Source organism: Manis javanica, chromosome 7 (genome assembly GCF_040802235.1).
Source record: "Manis javanica isolate MJ-LG chromosome 7, MJ_LKY, whole genome shotgun sequence".
NCBI lineage: Eukaryota > Metazoa > Chordata > Mammalia > Pholidota > Manidae > Manis > Manis javanica.
The window spans coordinates 37,558,959-37,578,174 of NC_133162.1; the positions used below are offsets into that span (position 1 = coordinate 37,558,959).

General features: G+C 54.1%; 1 protein-coding gene across 7 annotated transcripts in view; it reads right to left on the reverse strand.

The window, feature by feature from the left end:
• Window positions 1–19,216, reverse strand: part of ZMIZ1 (zinc finger MIZ-type containing 1) — a 223,413-nt gene that overhangs the window by 168,074 nt on the left and 36,123 nt on the right. For all 7 annotated transcript variants that reach the window (XM_073240733.1, XM_037013332.2, XM_037013333.2 and 4 more), the window contains exon 2: window positions 12,075–12,193. The gene's annotated coding sequence lies outside the window, so the exon portion shown is untranslated. The remainder of the gene's footprint in view (window positions 1–12,074; window positions 12,194–19,216) is intronic.

Sequence of the window (19,216 nt, forward strand, 5' to 3'; positions counted from 1 at the left end):
GGAGAGGTGGGAGAAGTGCTGGGGCAGGATGAAGGACAAAGTGGGGACATGGTGGGAGTAGAAGCGGAAGGTCCATTCAAATAACCTGGAAGAGCCCATCTGGAAGGCAGAACCCTCCTCTCATGGACAAGGTACCCACCTGCTCTACTGATGAGGATGGATTTTATTGATTCTTAAAATGTTCTAGGATGCTGCAAACACTTAACATCTGTCATTTCATTGAATCTCACTGCCTCATGAAGGAGGAACTATTATTACCTACATTCCACAAATGATACCACTCAGGATCAGAGAAGCTAAGTGACTGCCCAAGGTCACACAGCTAGTAAGCAATAGAGCAGGGCTCAGACTCCAGAGCCTGCACACTAACCACAGTACCCGCTGCCCTCACTGAGGCTTGGGCTGGAGACAGATGGCTCCTGCTCTCTGGTGGCTCAGGCATGAGATGTATGGGGCAGTACACGGGGGAATCTGAGGAATGGCATGGAGTGGGCAATGTGTCAAGCTGGTGTCCTGGTCGTGGGCTCTGCTGTGGGCCGGCCCTGCAGTCTCAGTGAGGCTGGAGCACTGGGTGCAAAGCTGGCCTGGCACTCAGGGTACCCTCTACTTCACACCAGACTCCTTCCAACCTCCTGGTTGGAAGAAAGCGGTGGGCTAGGTCCTGGAAAGGCATGTCTGGGGGAAGAGACAATAAGGCAGGGAGAAAGGACTGAAAGAGGCTCAGCCCTCATCTGCAGTGGGGAGGGCGCAGGCAGACTGAAGTCCTCAGGGAAGGACTGGCCACTTGGGGCAAATTCACTGAGCTCAGTAAGGCCTTGAAGTCAGCCTTGGAAGTTGCGCTTTGTTCCCGGTGAGAGTGGGAAGCCCAGGGGGCTGAGAAGATTTGGTAATTAAAAGGCACGAAGTCAGTGAGACCTGAACACCAGCAGAGGTGGGGGTGGTAGGGGGGACACAGATCCAGAGATGGTTGAGGGGGGGCAGAACCAACTGATAGGTGTGGGGGTGAGGGAGGGGGAGGTGTCAAGGAAGACCCAGGCACCGTCCCCAGCCCTCTGGAGCTTGGATGCCCAGCTTTGCTGAACCAGTGGTTGCCTGAGTCAATATGAATTGACCAGGACCCCAAGGAGCACTGGGCCCCTCCCCAGAAAGCCCTGACGGGGAAGGGCACTGTTGGCCAGCAGGCCTCCACCAACTCCACTCTGTCCCCCCGATGACCTTCCTCCTTTGTCAGCAGTGCTCTCCATCAGTTCACCGGGAGGGCCAGGGCAATCTCTGCCTGCCATCTGGGCAGGCAGTGGGGGCTCACTCCACCTTCCCTCTTTTAAGCAAGAGTTTTCCAGAATGCCTCTTGAAAGCCAGCAGCAGAGGTGCCGAAGCCCTTGGTGCAGATGCAGACGGGGAGAGGAAGACCTGGTGAGGGGCAGCCCAGGAGCACCAAGCATGACCCACACCCTTCCTGCTGGCAGGGGGCAGGTAGGCGAGAAGAGGAGGCTGAGCCAGGACACTGGAGCCAGGCTGCAGGGGAAGAGCAAGGATGATCCACTAGAAGAGGCATCTAGGAGGTGTGGGAAGGGGGCCCAGGACGGGCCTGAGCCCAGAGGGCACCAGCCAAGGAGGGGGTCCAGTGGGCTTAGGAGTGGGGCAGAGGCTTTAGATAGGGCTAGCATGGCCAATGGACCTGGTGTGCCTAGAACTGAGAGGTTTCTGGGATGTGGAACTTCCAGTGCTAAAACCCGGATGGTTTTCAGTCCTACCACTTCCAGACTGTGCACAACCTCCTGTGCCTCAGTTTCCCATCTAGAACACAGAGCTTAGAAGAGCACCTCATGTATGGCTGTCATGAAGACTAAATTAAATAATGTATGAAAACTGCTTAACACCTGAAACTAATCATTCAACAGATGGCAGGTGGCCACTGCTATTCCTATTGACTGCTATGACTAGTCTTACTAGTACAAGGCACAGCTGACACCCACTGGATGTCCAACCAGTGCCAGGCCCCGCTCTAAGCACTGTACGTATGTTGCTAATTTAACCTTGCAGTGCTTGTGAGTAGGAGCCATTACTATCCCCATTTCAGATGAGGGAACCAGAGCCCGGAGGGGTCAGGCCATGGACCCAGGTTCTCACAGCCAGTGAGTACAGAGCCCCGAAAACCACTTCTACTTCCGTGGGGCTGACCCCACAGCTGGTGACATGTGGACCAATGTCAACACAGTTCTGGTCACACTGACCCAGGGCCAGGACTGGACAAACACACAGGTGGGGCAGGCCGCTCTGCAGGTACAGAGGAACGGGCAAGGGACTCCTGTTTGAGGGAGACCAAGTCTCCACTTCTCAACCTAGGTCTGCGAGACGTTCCCCTTCTGGTCCAAACACATCGACAAGATGTATGAGGTTTCTAGGGTCTATTTACACAGCAAGAGAAAGGAAAGCCCCCAGGGGTGCCCATGCCTCCCACTGGCCCCAGGGGCTCAGCCCTCTTGACGTGGCACTCCATGCACATTACCTCCTTTCATTCTTACAGCAACACTTACAAGGTCAGTTATGATGCCCCTTTCAGAGATGAGAATACAGAGGCTCAGAAATGTTTGGAGATCACAGAGCTGGATTTAAATACGTCCAGCTCCAAAGTCTGGGCTCCCCCGGCTGCTCGTGTGATGGGAGGAGCAAGCAGCATGAAGGGAAGAGGCCACTATTTGTAGGTCTGTGTCAGGCATGGTATGGGACTTGAGGTGAGCGTCAGAGGGGCAAGTCTCCCCTCCCCTTAGAGTTCAGGCAGCCCAGAAGAAACTGGCAGCCTGGCAGGGTACTATACCCAGGGAGAAAAGAGGCGGGTGCCAAAGTTCAGGCAGGGTCCCATCACCCTGATACTTGGGGGTATAGGCGACCTTGCAGAGACCCCTCTTCAGTCTCAGGAGCTGAGCATGCGATGCCATTGCTGACCCAACCCCTAGGAAAGCCTCAGCACAAGGAACCACATGCTCGCAAGGCAATTCGCTTCTAGCACTCAGGTGAAAGGTCGCTGAGGTGTCCAGGCAGGCACTGGCTGGGCACAGGCTCTGGGAAGCTGACCCTGGTTAGTTTTGTCATCTTGATTCAAGAGGGAGGAGGCCCTCCTCCCCACCAGGTAAATGTCAGCACCACTGGTGGACCTAGCCGATAAAATAGCTGGAGCCAAGGAGAGAGGCAGTGAGCGGGGCCTCTGCCCTGTGGTTCCTCACCTTCTGGGGTCTCTCTTCCTCCACCTCCTCTTCCCAAGCCTGGCTCATCTGCCTTGGGTCCCTGAACAGGAAACCCTGGCTCAATCCCAAAAAGAGTTTGACCAGGTACCTGGGACCCTGGGTTTGAGTCCTGGTTTGGTTGTGTGATCCTGGCCAAGTCTCATGCCTTCTCTTGTGATTCTAGTTTCTGCTTTGGAAAATGGGCTCCTGCTAAACCCACCTGATATTACAAGGGGAGCCAGATTATGAAGAGGCTTTGCATGAGGGTGGCTTGCCCTTCCTGCTGTAGAGTTGTTGCTGTTTTATTCCAGAAAAGAGTTCTGGGCTTCCTGAGTGGGAACCTGGGCCAGCCCCGAGCTGACAGGCCTGAGCTGGCTGTTGTGCAAACTCCTGGGGGGATTTACGCAATCCTTGGTGCTGGGAGTCCCACAGCCTGTGGCTGCCACTCTGTTGATAGGAGAGGGTCAGAGAGAGGCCACTTCAGGTCAGTGGAAGCACAGCAAACACAGCCTGAGCTGAGCACAGGGTTGCCGGGAGGGCCCCACCAGGAGCGCCCCATCCAGAGGGGGCACCAGCCCCGACAGAGCCCATAGCAGATGACAGGCCTGGCACTGGCACACAGGGCTCAAGGGCCACCTCCTCTCTGTCAGGCTTGGAGCTGGCCCACAGCTTTGGGGAGGGCTACCTACTCCCACTCCCTCCCCCGGAAGCAGAAAGGAGTCAGTTAATCACAGGAAGGAGAGGGGAAGCTCACCCCACAACTCTCAGTCTGGAGTTTACTCTGAGAGCCAGACCCCTAGCCCATAGGTAGGTCTGCCCCAGGGGGCTTAATCCCCCATCCTCCAAGTCTGGGGAGACTCCAGGAAATACCTAGAGCCTGAACCCACCTCTCAGCAGCCTGAGAGAAGCCCTGGATCCAGCAGCAGTGGTCAGCTGTCCCCCAACTCTGGGGGAGCCTAGGATCCTGGAACCCACTCACACCCTCCCCAAAGGCAGACTCTTCCACTGAGGCACTGCTCTGCTGTGGCTCCCAGGTACCTGAAGCTTCAGGTAGATCCAAGGGAAACTAAGGCATGGAGGTGGGCAGTGATCTGCTCAGGGACATTTAGCAGGTTAGAAGCAAAACACAAATGTCCTCCTTCTGCCATCTGGCCTCCAGGGGGCATCTCCAACCTCATTACCTTTCCTGCCCAGTCTCATCCAATGATCTGCCCCCAGGTGCCTTGGGGCCTTGGCCCAGCTGGTCCTTTTGCTTGGATGTTTTCAGTTCACAGTCATGTTCATTCTTCAGGGCCCAGCCAGGAGTGCCACCTCCTCCAGGAAGTCCTCCCTGACCCTTGAGTCCCTTGTAGCTTGCAGATGCATATTCTAAGTGCTACAGATCTAGCAGCCTTCCAGACTGCAGGCCACTGTGCTTTCTGCTGTGGCTCAGCAAAGGGAGCTGATGAAGGACATGGGTGGCTCCTGATTTCCTGAGCCCACTTTCCTTCCTCACCCTCTTGCATTTTGTCAGCTTTCACATTGGGCCCTGACTCTAGAGCATTCTCTCTGGACCTGCATTCCCTCTGGGCCTGCAATCTCCAGCCCTCACTCAGCTCTCTGGGTAAACAGATGGGAGGAGAAGCCCTCATAGCAGCAGGCCTCAGCAGGAGGTGGTGATTACAGGAGGCAGAATACAAACAAGGCTTAACGGAGCCAGGTTGAGGGCACCCTACACAGTTCCCAGTGCTGGCTCTGGGTGATCACTGCAGACTCCAGAACTTCCCTGGCTGTACTCTCTGTGCCCACAGCCCCTCAGGGGTCAACCCTGCCTTTCTGCAAACACTCTGCCCACAGCCAGGTTACCACCACTGCTGCAGGTCTTGGGGCCCTGCCAGTGTCTACACTCACCATGCACACAAGGTTGCTGAGGGTGGCAGTGAGCTCAGCTGGAAGCCTGGAGCACCAAGCTGGGCCACTTTGGGGTGCACCTTCCTAGCACTGAGCCTCAGTTTCCCCATCTGTACCATGAGGGGTTGGGCCAAATGATTTCTAAAGACCAGTCCTCCTCCAGGAGGCAGGGATGCTAATTCAAATAAAGTTGCCGCCCTTGCAGCCCCACCTGGTATCTGCTCCCTCCTCTAAGGTCACCAAGGCCTTGGACCTGGGACACAGGGCGTGGGTGTGGCTGTCCTCACCCTAAGTGTGTGGCTCATGGACCAGAGGGAGGCAAACTCCAGAGCTCAGTGGGAGCCAGGTGAGCAAACATCAGCGGGAGGGGGAAGCACCCACAGTGAGTAACACCCAAGGCATCCTGCGTGGTACAGTTTACCAAATCCCGGCTTGTCCTTGGGCAGCCCCGTTGGTGGCTGAGGTCAGGGGCTCCTGGGGTGCATGTGCAGTCCTGCACACCTACACAGTGATGACACCTGATCAACAAGGCTCCCACTGGACTCTGAGAGAGCCAGAGGGGTCCCCTCCCACCTCCCGGCATCTGTGTGACCCTGGGTTGTGTGATCTCTGGCTCTTTCTGTCCCTACCACATTACTCAACAGGTTCATCCATGCCTCCCTTCCATCTCCACCCCTGGCCTAGGTTAGGCCACATCAGGCAGGGGTGCAGACAGTGGCAACAGAGGGTGGCTCCTGGGCTCCGCCCTGGGCAGCTTCACATTTCAGCATTTTGGAAGATTGGCTTTTTCTCTTGGAAAAGACCTCCAGGCCCTGGCCCAGAAGAGGCCCCAGAGATGCCTGGGGTGCTGAAGAGGGCCTGGTGGAGCTGGAGGACCAGCTAGCTAGATAGACCAGCCCCCAGCCCTGCCCCTCCCTGCTGTCACCATCTCTGGGTGAGTTGTGAACCCCAGCTCATTAGGCTGAAGCCAGCCCTCCCTTCCTGGCTGTCACAGAGGAGCTGCCAATGCTCCACAGCCTCTTTTGGCTCCCCTCTCTCAAGATCAAGGTCAAACTCTGTGGCTCAGGCTTTGAGGCCCTTAGATGCTGCCTCAGCACCTGTATCCAGCTGTGGCTTAATGAATCTTCCTTGCCAGCTGCATTCCTGATCCATCCCATCAAGCTGCACAGAGACCCCAGGAAGACCCTATTCCTCTGTGTGGGGATCTAGCTTCCTCCTCCACGCAGTCTCCCCTGCCTGCTCCTCCAGCACTGGGGAAGAGATGCTCCTCCCAGCTTCTGCTGCCTTCACCCACCGAGGACACCCATCTAGCGTGCTCAGCACTGGAAACTCTGTGACCTCCACCCCAGCCCAGGGTTGTATCCACCCAGCTCCTCAAATGCAGATTCACTTTCGGATGGCAGCACCTAGCACAGTGCTGGAGCCTGGTAAGCATTCAACACACTCTGGCTGATGAAGTGAAGGGATCACCCAGCAAACATAATTTGATGCAGTTGGGAAAACACATATTATGGTATCAGATAACACTGGGCTGAATCCCAGCTCCACTGATAGCTCTGTGACCCTGGATACATTTCTTAACCTCTGTGTGCTGAGTGTCCTCATCTGCACGGGAGTATAATCCCAGCTTCACTGGGCTGTTGAGGCCCTTGAAAATACTGACCTGCTCCAGCCCTCAGATTTCAGACCAATGAACAATGGAACTGAGGCTTGAATGAAAGTACTACTCAGAGGGCCTGCCTGGATGGCAGCCCTGCCCTGCTGACCCAGGGAGGGTCCCACCTCGGCAGGAATGACCGGTGGGCTCTAGACTAGTTCCAGGCTGGAGTAGGAGTTGCAGGAGCAGGGCTGGCTGCAGAGGCCGGGGGTGGAGGGGTCTGGGCTGCACGCAACACATTCCAGGAAGGGAGAGGGGGGTGTGCATTCTCAGCTGGCACTGAGGACTGACAAGTATGCCACATGGGGACCCTGAAATCCCAGCTCTGTGAGGCCTGTGTGGCCATGGCCAGGCCTTCTGTGAGCTGGGCTTGGCATTCAGGGTCTTTGCAGCCAGCCCCAAATTTGCATAGTGCCATGTAACCCTGGAAATCTGCTGACTGACAACTGATGGCATACCTACTGGCAGCTGGGAGGGGCTGGCCAAGGAACATGACTGTCATCCTAGGCCCCTGCCCACACCCACAGAGCTTGTTTAACAGCTGTTCGTGATCACCTGATATGAAACCCAGATCCAGACTAACCCCCTTCCTGCTCTCCCCTACATCCTTTATAAAATGAAAACCCAACCATGTCACTGCCCTGGGGGCCCCCAGCCCTTGGATCAGCCCCATCACTCACCTCTGATTTGCTCACCCACCAGTGAGCCATAGCCTATGAGGGCTACCCACATTCCAGGCAGTGCTGCAAGGACGTCTATGGCTTCACTGACTCTCTCACAACTTGGTGAGGTAGGTTCTATTATTATCCCTACTTTGCAGATGAGGCAATGAGGCACAGAGAGGGTAAGCCACCAAGCTGAAGTCACAAACAGAGTGTCAGAGCTGGAAAACCCCAAAGCCTAGACCCAGAGTCTATGATGCTCTCATCACCTCTGTGCCCTCTGCATTCATCCACCACAGCCTTGGAACCAAATACACCTGTCTCCAGTTGGCCTGGCTGCAGGAACTGGGCCAAGTCACCGGCAGGAAGGAGCAGGGCTGGGGGCTGGTCTAGCCAGCTGGCTGGACTTTCAGCTCCACCAGGCCCTCCTCAGCACCCCAGGCACTTCTGGGGCCTTTCCTGGGCCAGGGGCTGGAGCTCTTTACCAGGGGGGAAAACCAGTCTTCCCAAATGCTGAAATGTGAAGCAATCCCAGAGCAGAGCCCAGGAATCACCCTCTGTTGCCACTGTCTGCACCCCTGCCTGATGTGACCTGACCTCAGCAGCACAGTGAGGGTTGTACTCCTGGCCTCTGTCTTCCCATCTAGTAAATAGGAATAGGACCCTTCCAGGGTTTGGTCTGATGGGGTGTGAAAAAGCTTTGCACCTGTAGACAACTCTACAGCAAGGAGTAGATTCACTTTCGGATGGCAGCAAGGGGTCATTGTAACTCCTGGTTGGGGGGTGCTCCCAGGGCAAAGGTCTGGAAAGAAGGGCTGGGGTGAGAGAAAGCTCCATATGTGACCTGCAGGAGTGACTTTGCTAAGCAGAGATGGGTAGGCAAGGAGCAATCAGCAGAAGACTGAGTAACACAGATGAGGCCCCCCAACCTCAGGTGTATTTAGAAAAGCACTTCAAACAGGCTACCCGAGGTCAGAGAATCCTTCAACACCACTGCTGCCAGAGGGGCTCTACTCACACCTTCACTGAAGCCACTGTCCTGGGCTGCTGGGACAAGCTGGATGCTGGCACCACTGAGCCTCCAGCTGCTGTGGGGAGGGCAACATCTCTCTCCTTGGCATACAAGACTTGGAGGTGATGGGACTTGCTTGGGATACTGGGCTGGTAAGTAACTGGTGGAGCCTGAACACAACTCAGTTCTTTGCACTTAATCCCACAATCACTACACTTATTCTAGGCAGTGCTGGCTTCATGGGTAATTGCACAAGGCCCCAAGCTTAGAAGAACCCACACTGAATGAATGTCCTGCTGCTGCCATCTTGAAATCCTAAATAATTTGTAAATAATAGGCCCCATGTTTTTATTTTGCACTGGGCAGCACAAATTATGTAGCTGGTCCTGATTCTAGGAGAGTCTCATGGGCACTTGGGGAGGGGGAAGGGCCAGTGAATGGACTTTCACTTCTCTGGGACTCACAAGAGCCAGGTCCTCTGCATGGTCTTCTTTTCCCCCTTAATCAATCTAGAAAATTTCTCTTTTTCCAGTGCCTGTTACCTCCTGGAGATCCTTCCCAGATTTCCTCCCAACTCATGGACTGGCCGCCCCACTATATCAGGCAGAACCCACAGCTCCTATGTGGGGGTCCCACACTCAGACAGTGCTAAAGAGCCTGCTAATTAATGGGTGTGCAAGCACTGCCTGCCTTCCCCAGGACTGGGCCCCCAGGAGCTGCCTGCTGGTCAGGTTTCCAAAAGAGATCATGCTAAGGACATTTTACACAAGGGTCTCAGAGTAGAAGTTACTAGATCATGCCCAGACCAAGCATGGGCCCCAGAGAACAATCTACCTTTTTACTTGCAAGAAAATGGACGTGCTTTTCCCTGGGAATATGGGTCAGGCTAAAACACAGGTAATCCCAGGAGCCCCCTTGGGAACCTTCTCCAACTAGGTGGGGCCCTGTCAGGAAGGGGGTTGGGGGGAAATGTCTTGAGTCTGGGGATGGAGCTGCAACTTCCTGGCTATGTGGCTCACTCATTCTGAGCCTCAGTTTCCTCATCTGTAAAGTGGGCATTGAGTGACCCGAAAGGAGCTCATTGGAAAGAAGAGCGCAAACTCTGGCATTTGATGGCCTGGCCTGCAGCCCGGCTTTAATACTTAACCAGCTTGGGCCATGCTTCATTTCCCTCAGGTGGAAATTGTTCAGTGAGGCCTACTTCTCGGGACTCTTGGGGGAGATCAGCGAGCTCATGTAGGTGACGTGCAGTCCCCCAGCAGGGACTCTAGTGTGGTTGGTGTAACAATACTGGCTCCACTGACCCCAACCCTCCAGGAGCCACCAGGGGAAGAGCATATGGGGGCAGGGATGACACAGATGCCACCAGCTGGTCATGCCCATAGCTCAGAGGGTGCTCTGGCCCTAGGAAGCTGGGATGAAGTCCCCAGAAGGTGAGGGGCAGAGATAAGGTCCCATGTACACCCCACAGCAATGCCCCAGCACCACCGCCACCCCCAATAACTGCTTTCCTCTGGTGGGAGTAACATTCCAACCCACTGAAGCCCTGCAAGGTGTCAGAACTTTTCTTGCACCATACATTGGTAGTCTCTAATCCTCATGACCAGCCTGGAGGTGGGGGGCAGATGGTGACTATTACTGCTTCCAGATGAGGAAGCTGGCACCTGGAGAGGGGAAGAGCTCATCCCGGATAGTCCTCTCCCTGCCATGGCTCAGCCTTGGCCCACAGCTGCCCAGCCACTCCAGGAGCTGACGGAAGCATTTGCTAGTGAGAGGCCAACAACCCCTGACAGCTCTTCTCCTTGGAATGCATCCCTCCTTGTGTGTGCATATCAGCATACCTGTGGGGAACATCATGAACACACAGGTTTTGAAGTTTATGAACGTGTGTCTGGGGGCCTGTATGTGCATGCAAGTCTATGTGTGTGCAAATGTGTATGTTTACAGCACACATGAGCATGAGTTATGTCTGTGTATATATGCATGGTGAGAGTATGCTTCTGTAGAGCTCTGCATATATGACCATCATGTATATGTATGCACGTACCTATTTATATCTTTAGCACGCATGGATACGTTTAGAAGTACACATGTCTGTGTGCACAAGTATGCATGTGTACATGTGTTCACAGACACAGGTAATGTGCATTGGCAGAATCCTCTGAGACTACTACTATTTCCAGATGAGAATGTCATACCTATGTGTAACTATAATGCCACCTAAACTGTCTTCTGAAAATCTTGGCCCTCTCAGAGATGTTTTGGACCACAACCTGGCCCACTTCCTCCATGAAGCCTTCCTGGATTCCAGACTCTCCATACTCTCTTAGAACTCCAACATTAACACCACATCATGGCAGCTTTCTTACCCTCATGCCCCCCACCAGCCAAATTTAAGTCCTGCCTCAGTCTCATGATCATCACTCCTTGTCCATGCTCATTGTTCCAGAACTAGCTGAGATCTTTGACCTCTCACTGGGCTCTTGGGACAGTACCACTAGTCTCTCTGCCTCCAGTTGGGGCCCCTCCAATGGCCTCTCCAATGCAGCCACCTTCAATAAGTCACTACTTGACTTAGAACCCTCCATGGTTCCCCACCGCCCTTGAGAGCTAAGTCCCCAGCCTGGCACTTATGGCCTTTTACAATCCTCCCATCCCCTTGCCAACCTCATCCCCCATCCTCCCAGTTTCTTCCATCCATCCTCTGCTCCTGTCCTCTGACATCAGGCCTGGAATACAGTAAGTGCTTAATATAAGCTTGGGAAACTGAACTTGGGAGGCAGAGGAGAGAGAGCCTTATGTAGCCAAAATATCCCTCCTTTAGAAGGGGCCTTGTATGCCACCTCACAAACCCCAGAGGCCCAGCCTGGTTCATATCATATCACATCCACAAATGAGTCACGATCCCAGGCAAGTAGCAGCCATGGTCACCTTGTAAATGCTCCCTCCCTATGCCTTGAGTTGGGACAGGACCCAGCATTTCTGAGGACACCCATGATTGCCCTGAATGATCCCCACCCTCAAGAAAAGGCTAGAAGAGGCAGGTAAGGCCAGGGGCAGGATACTCAGGGGTTAGAGGCTGGTACACTGGAGCCACACAGACCTGAAACTGAACCCCACAGGGGCTCAGCCAGGTGTGTGACCTCAGGCAAGTTACTTCCCAACAATAAGCCTCAGTCTTTTTGCTGATACAATGAGGGTGATAACAGCGCCTGCCTCAGTTAGTAAGATGAAAAGAGTTAAGAACTATATAGTACTCAGCACAGTGCCTGACACACAGCTAAGTGCTCAGAATGTTAGAGAACAGCATCATAATTATTCTCATGAACAGATCAGAGAGCCAAAGCTCTCAGCAGTGAAAGGAAAGGCCTACTCACGGCTACTTGGCAACAGAATAAAACCAAACATTCAAGTCCCAGTGGAAGACACAACCCCCTCCACTCTCTCTGGCTCCCTCCGATAGGAGGAGGCCAAGGAAGAAGTCAAAACTGGAAAATAAACCCCTTTCCCAAACTTCTCCCTGATGACAGCCTAGCTCCCAGCCTCCAGGACCTGAAACAGTACCAGCCACTAGGGCCAGGCCCCGCACAGCAGACACACAGCGCCAGGGGCCGGCCCACCCTGCTTACCTGCTGAGGCCTCTGCCAACAACTGGACTTGAGGCTGACAGTGTCAGGAAAGGGGCTGTGCTGGGAAGGAGGCAACGGTCCCACTGATCCGACTTGGCCAAGTACAGCCACTGCAAATCCTAAAGGAGAGAGGAGAGGGCACAGTGAGCTCCAAGCTGATCCTGGGGGCAGTCCCCGCCCTCTTCACCAACCTCTAGGTCCTGCCTACCCAGAACCCTCCGGTCATCTTCTAAAAGGCAGAGCTGGCCCACCAAAGTGGAGCCATCTCAGAAACTGGATGCTGCCCTCCACCCCCTAATACAAGCCCCTCCCCTGAACTTTGAGGTAGAGGCCCAGCAGCCTGGTTCCCCAACAGCCATGCTAGCACATGCCCCGCTGTGCTGTAGTCAGCCCAGACCCCTAGGCCCCCAGTCCTGGGCACACCTGGTCCTTTGCTTGGTGCCCTTTCTCCAACTTCTGTCTTTCAAAGCCCCATTGGCCTTCAAGACTTTGCTCAAATTCTTCCGTGGAACCCCCTCTGACCTACCCCTCTTTTCTCTGTTCATCCCTCAGGAGGCTTTAGCCTAGCTGACTATGTCTCCTCCAGCTATCTATAGGCAGGTCTCCAAACTGGGTGGAGCTCCTGGACATCAGGAATGAGGTCTAGTTTATCTTTATCCTCTAATGCTAGCAAGGCCACATAGACTGCTCAGTGGATGGATGAATGAATGAATGAATGAGTGACTAAAGAATGGGCAGTGAAGGTGTTCAGTGAATAAGCTGAACAAAACTGGCCAACTGGCCTGAAATGGTCTGCTCTATCAACTCACAAATGAGACACCAGAGGACCTGATGGGAGAAAGGTTTCCTCCCAGGGTTCTACAGCAAAAGAGAGCAAAGGCTGGAATTCGAACCCAAGTGTCCTGGCTTTGCCCCCTGCCTGGAGCTGTCATGGACAGAGGCTGCCATAGCAGTCCCCTCCAGCTCCTGTGTCCTCCTGTGCAGCTTACACAGGCACCCAGCTTTCCTGACTGTGGGGAGCGCAGGTCATCTGGTCTGATGGCCTTGCTTCCCTCGGCCTAGAGGTCTGAGGCTTGAGGGTGGGCAGAGAGGGGACAATACAGTAAGCCCCAGGATCAAAGGGAGGCCTCTCTAAAGTCTCACCAAACCTCATTCCCTTCCAAGAAGCCCTTCTGGGCTTCCCAAACATTACTAGAGGGGCACACACACATGGTCATCACTTTGGGAAAAAAGTTTGGAAGCATCCCCTACCCTATCAGCAACCCAGCTACTCCACTTCCACAGCAATGTGTGCATGTGGTCATAAGAAGACATGTACTAGAATGTTCAGCAGTGCTATTCATAATGACCAAAAAAAAAAAAAAAAAAAAAGACAGACACAGTAGAAAACATACTTAAGGAGTCCATTTATATAAGGTCAAGAACAGGCAAAATTACTTGTGATAGACTAAATATGGCTACAGATTCTTTGCAGCAAGTCCTATCAAGAGGTGGAGTCTATTCCTCTACCCCCTGAATCTGTGCTGGCCTTGAGACTTGTTTTGACCGGTAGCATTTGCTGCAAGGGACATTTTATGACTTACAGATACTGGGCCTCAAGGGGACCTGCCGTTTCTGGCCTGGCCCTGTTGGAATGCTCCCTGTCTATGGAAGGAAGCTGGTCTCCCTTACTGAAGGATGGAGAACTGAGGCCACCCAGCCAACAGCCCGTAAGAGCTGCCAGATGTGACTGAGGTCATCTTCAACCATCCAGGCACCTGGCCCTTAGACTCACATGAGGCCAAGGTGAACCAACAGAGGCACTGCTCAGGTAGACCACAGAATTATAAGACATAATACATGGTGGCTGTCTGTTTCAAGCTTAGTTTGGGGGTAGTTTGTTGGGCAGCAAAACATCACTGATAGTATGCCATTGGAAGTCAGGATAGTCATTATCCTTGAGGAGAAGCAGTGACTGGAAGGGGACACACAGGGTCTGGAATGTTCTGTTTCTTGATCTGTACAATGATTATGTGAACATGTCCATTTTGTGACAATCTGTCAAGCTATGCTTAGGATATGCTCACTTCTCCGCATGGATGTAATACTTCAATAGAAGCTAAAAACAAACCTTCTGTAGTTCTCCACCCAGGCATACCAGATCCAGCCCAGCCCCTGCCCTGCTGGCCTCACCTCACTCTTCTCTGCACACTCATGGGGCCACCTCACCCCTTGGAACCTGGGATGCCTTCCCCTTCCTATTGTGCTGCAAGCCTAAGGGCAGGGGGCACCTCCTCCTGGAAGTCTGCCCTGACCACCCCAGGCCTTGTTCACATGCCCGTATTCACATAGCTCTCTCTCTGGGGCTGGGTCTTCCTGAGTGTGGGGTTAAGTCTTTCCCTTCTGTCTCCCCAGCTTTTGGAGCTCTCCAAGCAGGGTTAATTGGCACCCCTCTTCCTCTTCCCCAGGGTTGAGACCCCCACAGTGTTGCTCTGCTGATCAGAGTAGGATTCCTGGGGGGAAATGGTGATCGTAGGACAGGCTGTAGGCAGCACCTCCTGGAACCTAGTCTTCTTCTACATAGATCAAGGGCAGAGCTGAATCTGGGGCTGCAAAGAGGTTCTACAGAACAGGGGAGGACTTCAGGGTCCCCTGTTTTGCAGTAGATGATATATCTGTGAAATCTGTACCACCCCTTCCCTCTAAATTATCTATTAAAACAAAAGAGCGCCCAGCTGGTAGCCAGCATGGCATCTCTGCTGGAACCATGCAGATTGCCAGGCAGAGCAAAGGAAGAGTGGTGATGCCAGGTGGGCATGGGCTCTGCTGAAGATCCTCCAGTGTGCTGACTTGTCTCTGTCAGTGCCCAGTGAGGAACAGGAAGTCCTCCCCTGGCCCCCATCCCCAGCCCTCAGGTGCCTGGTGGGGTCTCAGCTGACCCTCAGCACCAGGGCCTCAGTTCAGGATACCCCTCTCTGGCCCTGCCCCATCTTTGCAGATCCAGCTCAGTCCTCGATAGATGTGTGACCCTGGGGGAGAGCCCCCTGGCTTCAGTTCCCCACTGTCACAGAGATGTGGCTTGGTCAGCCATCTCTGATGAGCTACATTTTTCTCTCCTGTGGGAGGACTGGCTCCTGACAAGCCAAGGTGGTCCTAAGGCCCAGGTCTCTTTCTGCCTGTGCTGGCAATGGTGCCTGCCAGCTGTAGGCTGATGTGCCTGCTGCAGGCCACCATGGGCAGGCCATGGCACCATGTCACTCATCTGACCCTGGGAAGGGGTGCCCAGGCTTGGAGGGCACAGACCCTCCCGGCCCCCATACCTGGGCTATCCCTGGGGCCTTCTCCCTGGGGCCTAGAGCCCTTTGCTAAGAAAGGAAGATCCTTGCCCAACAGAGAGGCACAGATAAGCCAGAGGGTGGCCAGGATGGGAGAGGGCAGCAGAGGCAGTAAATCCTGTAACAAAGATAACTCCATGCATATGAGGGCAGCTGGGTAGGTCCAGCCTAAGAGCAGAAGGAGCTCTGGGCTGGAGCACACCTGGCACAGGTGGTGCGCTGTCTCACCAAGTGGTGGAAATCCCATCCCTGAGGCGTGCAAGCAGAGGGGCGGCCATGTTAGGGGGCGGGTGCTCTAAGCCTCATAACTGGAGCTGTACTATGTACTCCCAAAACTCCTCTGATGACAAGAGTCACCTGCGCTGCTTGTTAACCCACAGCTTCCCAGGCCTCTCCCTGGAGAATGGAAGTCTGTGGGTCTGGAATGCAGCCCAGGAATTTAAATTTTTAACAAGTTCTCCCAGGTGATCCTTTGTATCTGCAAAGTTTGGGGGAGCACTGGCAGATGACCTTCCAGGTCCCTTAGAGCCCCAAGATGAGTGATTCTGAGCCCGGCTCCACACCACCCCTACCCCATCTGGAAGACACGGCTGGCAGGCAGCAGGCTAACTGCATCATTAAAATAAAAATGATTTAAAGGCTTTAGAAGGGGGCAAATACGTCAGGGGGAGGCTAGCTCTCAGCCCACGGTGGCACCAGCAGCAGCTCCTTCCTAGCCCCCTGCGCCTCCCCAGGGTCATCCAGAAAAGCTCAGCATTTGGGGCGGGGGTGCGGGGTAGGGGGTTGAGCTGACAGCTGTTCAGCTGCTGCTCAGTGAGACCCGGAAAAGCAATTATCTTGCTCTTAGCAAAGAGGCACTGGCTTTTACCCGCCCCTCTCCCTCCTCCCTCCCTCCCTCCCACCTTCATACACACACACGCGAGCACGCGGGCCAAGATACTGCTTGTTGGGCTCTGAGGCCGCCTCCCCCCACCCCTAGCCTCCAGATTCCTCTGACTTGCTCAACTCCATCCTCAGAGCACATTACCAACACTTAAATCATTTAGCCCTCTAAACCGGAGACGGCAAAATGGGTGCTATTTCTTAAAAACATACAGAGAGCGTATTAAATTATTGATAGCCATTAAACAGGGGGAAAAAATTAAACAGCTCTCAGCTCTTATCAATCATTCATGCAGTTTCCACCGGGGTGCTTTCTGGAGAGTGATCACACGGGCAACCCGGGGAGCCGGCTCCCACTGGCAACGAAGGCTCTGGCCGCTTGGAAAAGAAGAGGCCTCACAGCCCCCAGCAATTACAGGGGCGGGGCCTTGAAGGGGGTCTGGAGCAGGGAGGTCGGCCTCTCTGCTAGTGAACTCCCTCCTCCCCTCTTCATGGCATCATTAACAAAGGGACCCTACAACGCAGCCTTCAGAAACCCCCTTAAGCAGATCCAGGTACCTTTTATTGAGCGTCTACTATATGTTGGGATACACAGAAAAATAAGCCTCAACGCACTCACACAAGCAAATATGGGAGCCCTTTGCAGGAAACCGTGACCACATTTCACTGTGACAGGAGCCATAATGGAGGTTAGTAGAGGGTGGTTCAGAGGAAAGGGGGACAGCTCTGGCTGGAGGATGGACTGCCAGGAAAGGCTTCTCCAAAGAAGCAATTCTTGGGTAAATTCTTGCCCAGAGGACAAATCCAGGAAGGGCATTCTAGGGGGCAGTACAGCACAGCAGCCTAATTATGTTTGTATCTGAGCATTCCATCCTGGCAAGAGCCCTGTTACCGGTGTGTGGGTTAGGGGCTTGGGCATGGTAAGCAGGACAGCTAGCTGGCTGTCACCTCAGCCCCTCCTCCAGGCACTGCTCAAATCCAGGCCAGGCTAGGGGGAGATGCACGAGGTCAGCCCACCCACCCCAATGTGGTAGGCAGGAGGTTGGGGTTCACCCCAGCTGCCTGCGGCAGTGGCTCCTTTCCCCCCTCCCACCCAAGGCAGATCCATTTCCTGGCTCTGACTCAGGACACCTAAGCCAGAGTGACGCAGACAACAGAGGCTGCAGGACTGGGACACCGCTGGTCTCTTGGCCACAGACAGGCCTGGCACAGCTGCCTCTGGGAGACAGGCTCCCTCCTGCTGCTGAGCTGTGCCAAGGGCCCAGGCATCAGGGCTGCGGAAGCCAGCAGATACCTGATACTGCCCCGCCTCTCCACTTGGGGACCATCCACAACCAGGGGCCATTTGAGGCTCTGAGGCCAGGCCAGGCTGCTGGCCGCTGCAGGGAACAAAGAGGCGAGGCTCATGCCTGCCCAGCCCCTGCCCGCCCAACACACAGGGAGAGTGTCACATTCTTGAATGCCTTTCCAAAGCTCTCACTTCTCAGGAGGCTGAGCAGGGAGCTGGAGGAGACCCTGCCAAGTGTTGATAGCACCCTCGCCAGAGAAAGCTGCTGTCACAGGGAAACATTCTGGGGATAGCGGTTGTTTACCACCAGTGCCTGGGACTGTCAAGAAATAATCAGAAGAAATTAAATTTGCGAAGTTGAAAAGGAAGCCCCATCCTCATGGCCCCAGACATTTTGACTTGGCTCAGTCTGCTCTATCTTGCCTGGTTTGAGGAAATATCCTTAAACCTGCAGGGAGGTGGGGGAAGGTGGAGGGGTTACATGTGCAACCAGCCAGGACTAGGAAACAGGGACCCTGAACTGTACCCCAGCTCTGGCATCTACCCTCCCCTCTCTGGGCCTCAGTCTGATCATCAGTAGTGCGACAGATACACTTTCAGACTTAGTAAGACCTCGTGATCTACCAGGACAGGGGTAGCCTCCAGGCTGTCTACCCACAGTCTGCAGGAATACATAGTTTCTCAAGGCTGCCTCAATAGCTCCACTAGGCTCACCTGCAAACATGGGGTGACAGGGCTGGGTGTGTCTGAAGAAGTCATCAGCCATCTCCCTGCCTCTGCACAGATTCATGCTCATGCTAAGGGAATATGGCTCTGCTGGGTCGCTGTCACCCATCACCTGGATTGCTACATGTGACCCCTTTGCTCCAGTCCTCCTCCACACAGGTGTAGGGACTCATGCAAGTCTTGAGCCTCAGTTGGCACAGAGCAGGCTGTCAAGGAAGATTTGCTGACCAAAAGAATCAAGACACAAATGGGCAAATGACCTGAAACCCCAAATCAAACACACCTGTCCCTGCTCAGGTATCAGCCCTGACTCCCCAGTGCCAGCACCCCCCACTGCCAAATTCCCAAGTCCTCTAAACTCTTCACCCATGAGTTGTGCCCACACTTTCAGTGGTCTCTCATAGCCTCTAAACTCTAGCTATCACACAGCTACTACACCTCCCCAAAACATCTCCCCTAGATTTTCATGCCCCAGGGCCTTTGCATGTGTTATTCCTTTCTCTCCCCAGCCAAGTCCTGCTCTGGGTCAGGCTCTATTTCCCCCTTTGTAACTGTTGAAACACTTCATATTACATTAGACTGGGTTATATTCACATCTGTGCTGAACTAAATGGGGGCACCAGGAACACAAACAGGGTTCCTGCCATCAGCACTCACTACACAGGGTCAGAGAAGTGCCTCCAGCTTTACCACACTCTAACCAACCATGCCAGCCCCTGGCCTGAAGCCCAGAATCAGTTCTTCCTAGCAGCTAACCTGCATAACTCTTGTTATAATTTAAAAAACCATTCCCTGGATAGTAGGTGACATGTTCTCAGCCAAGTGTAAATGAGACTGTACTCTTGGAGCTCCCAGAGCTGAGAAAAGGGGCAGGCTTGGGAATTTCCAGGCAAAGGCCAGCAGAAATTGGCCACAAATGAATCATTAACTCT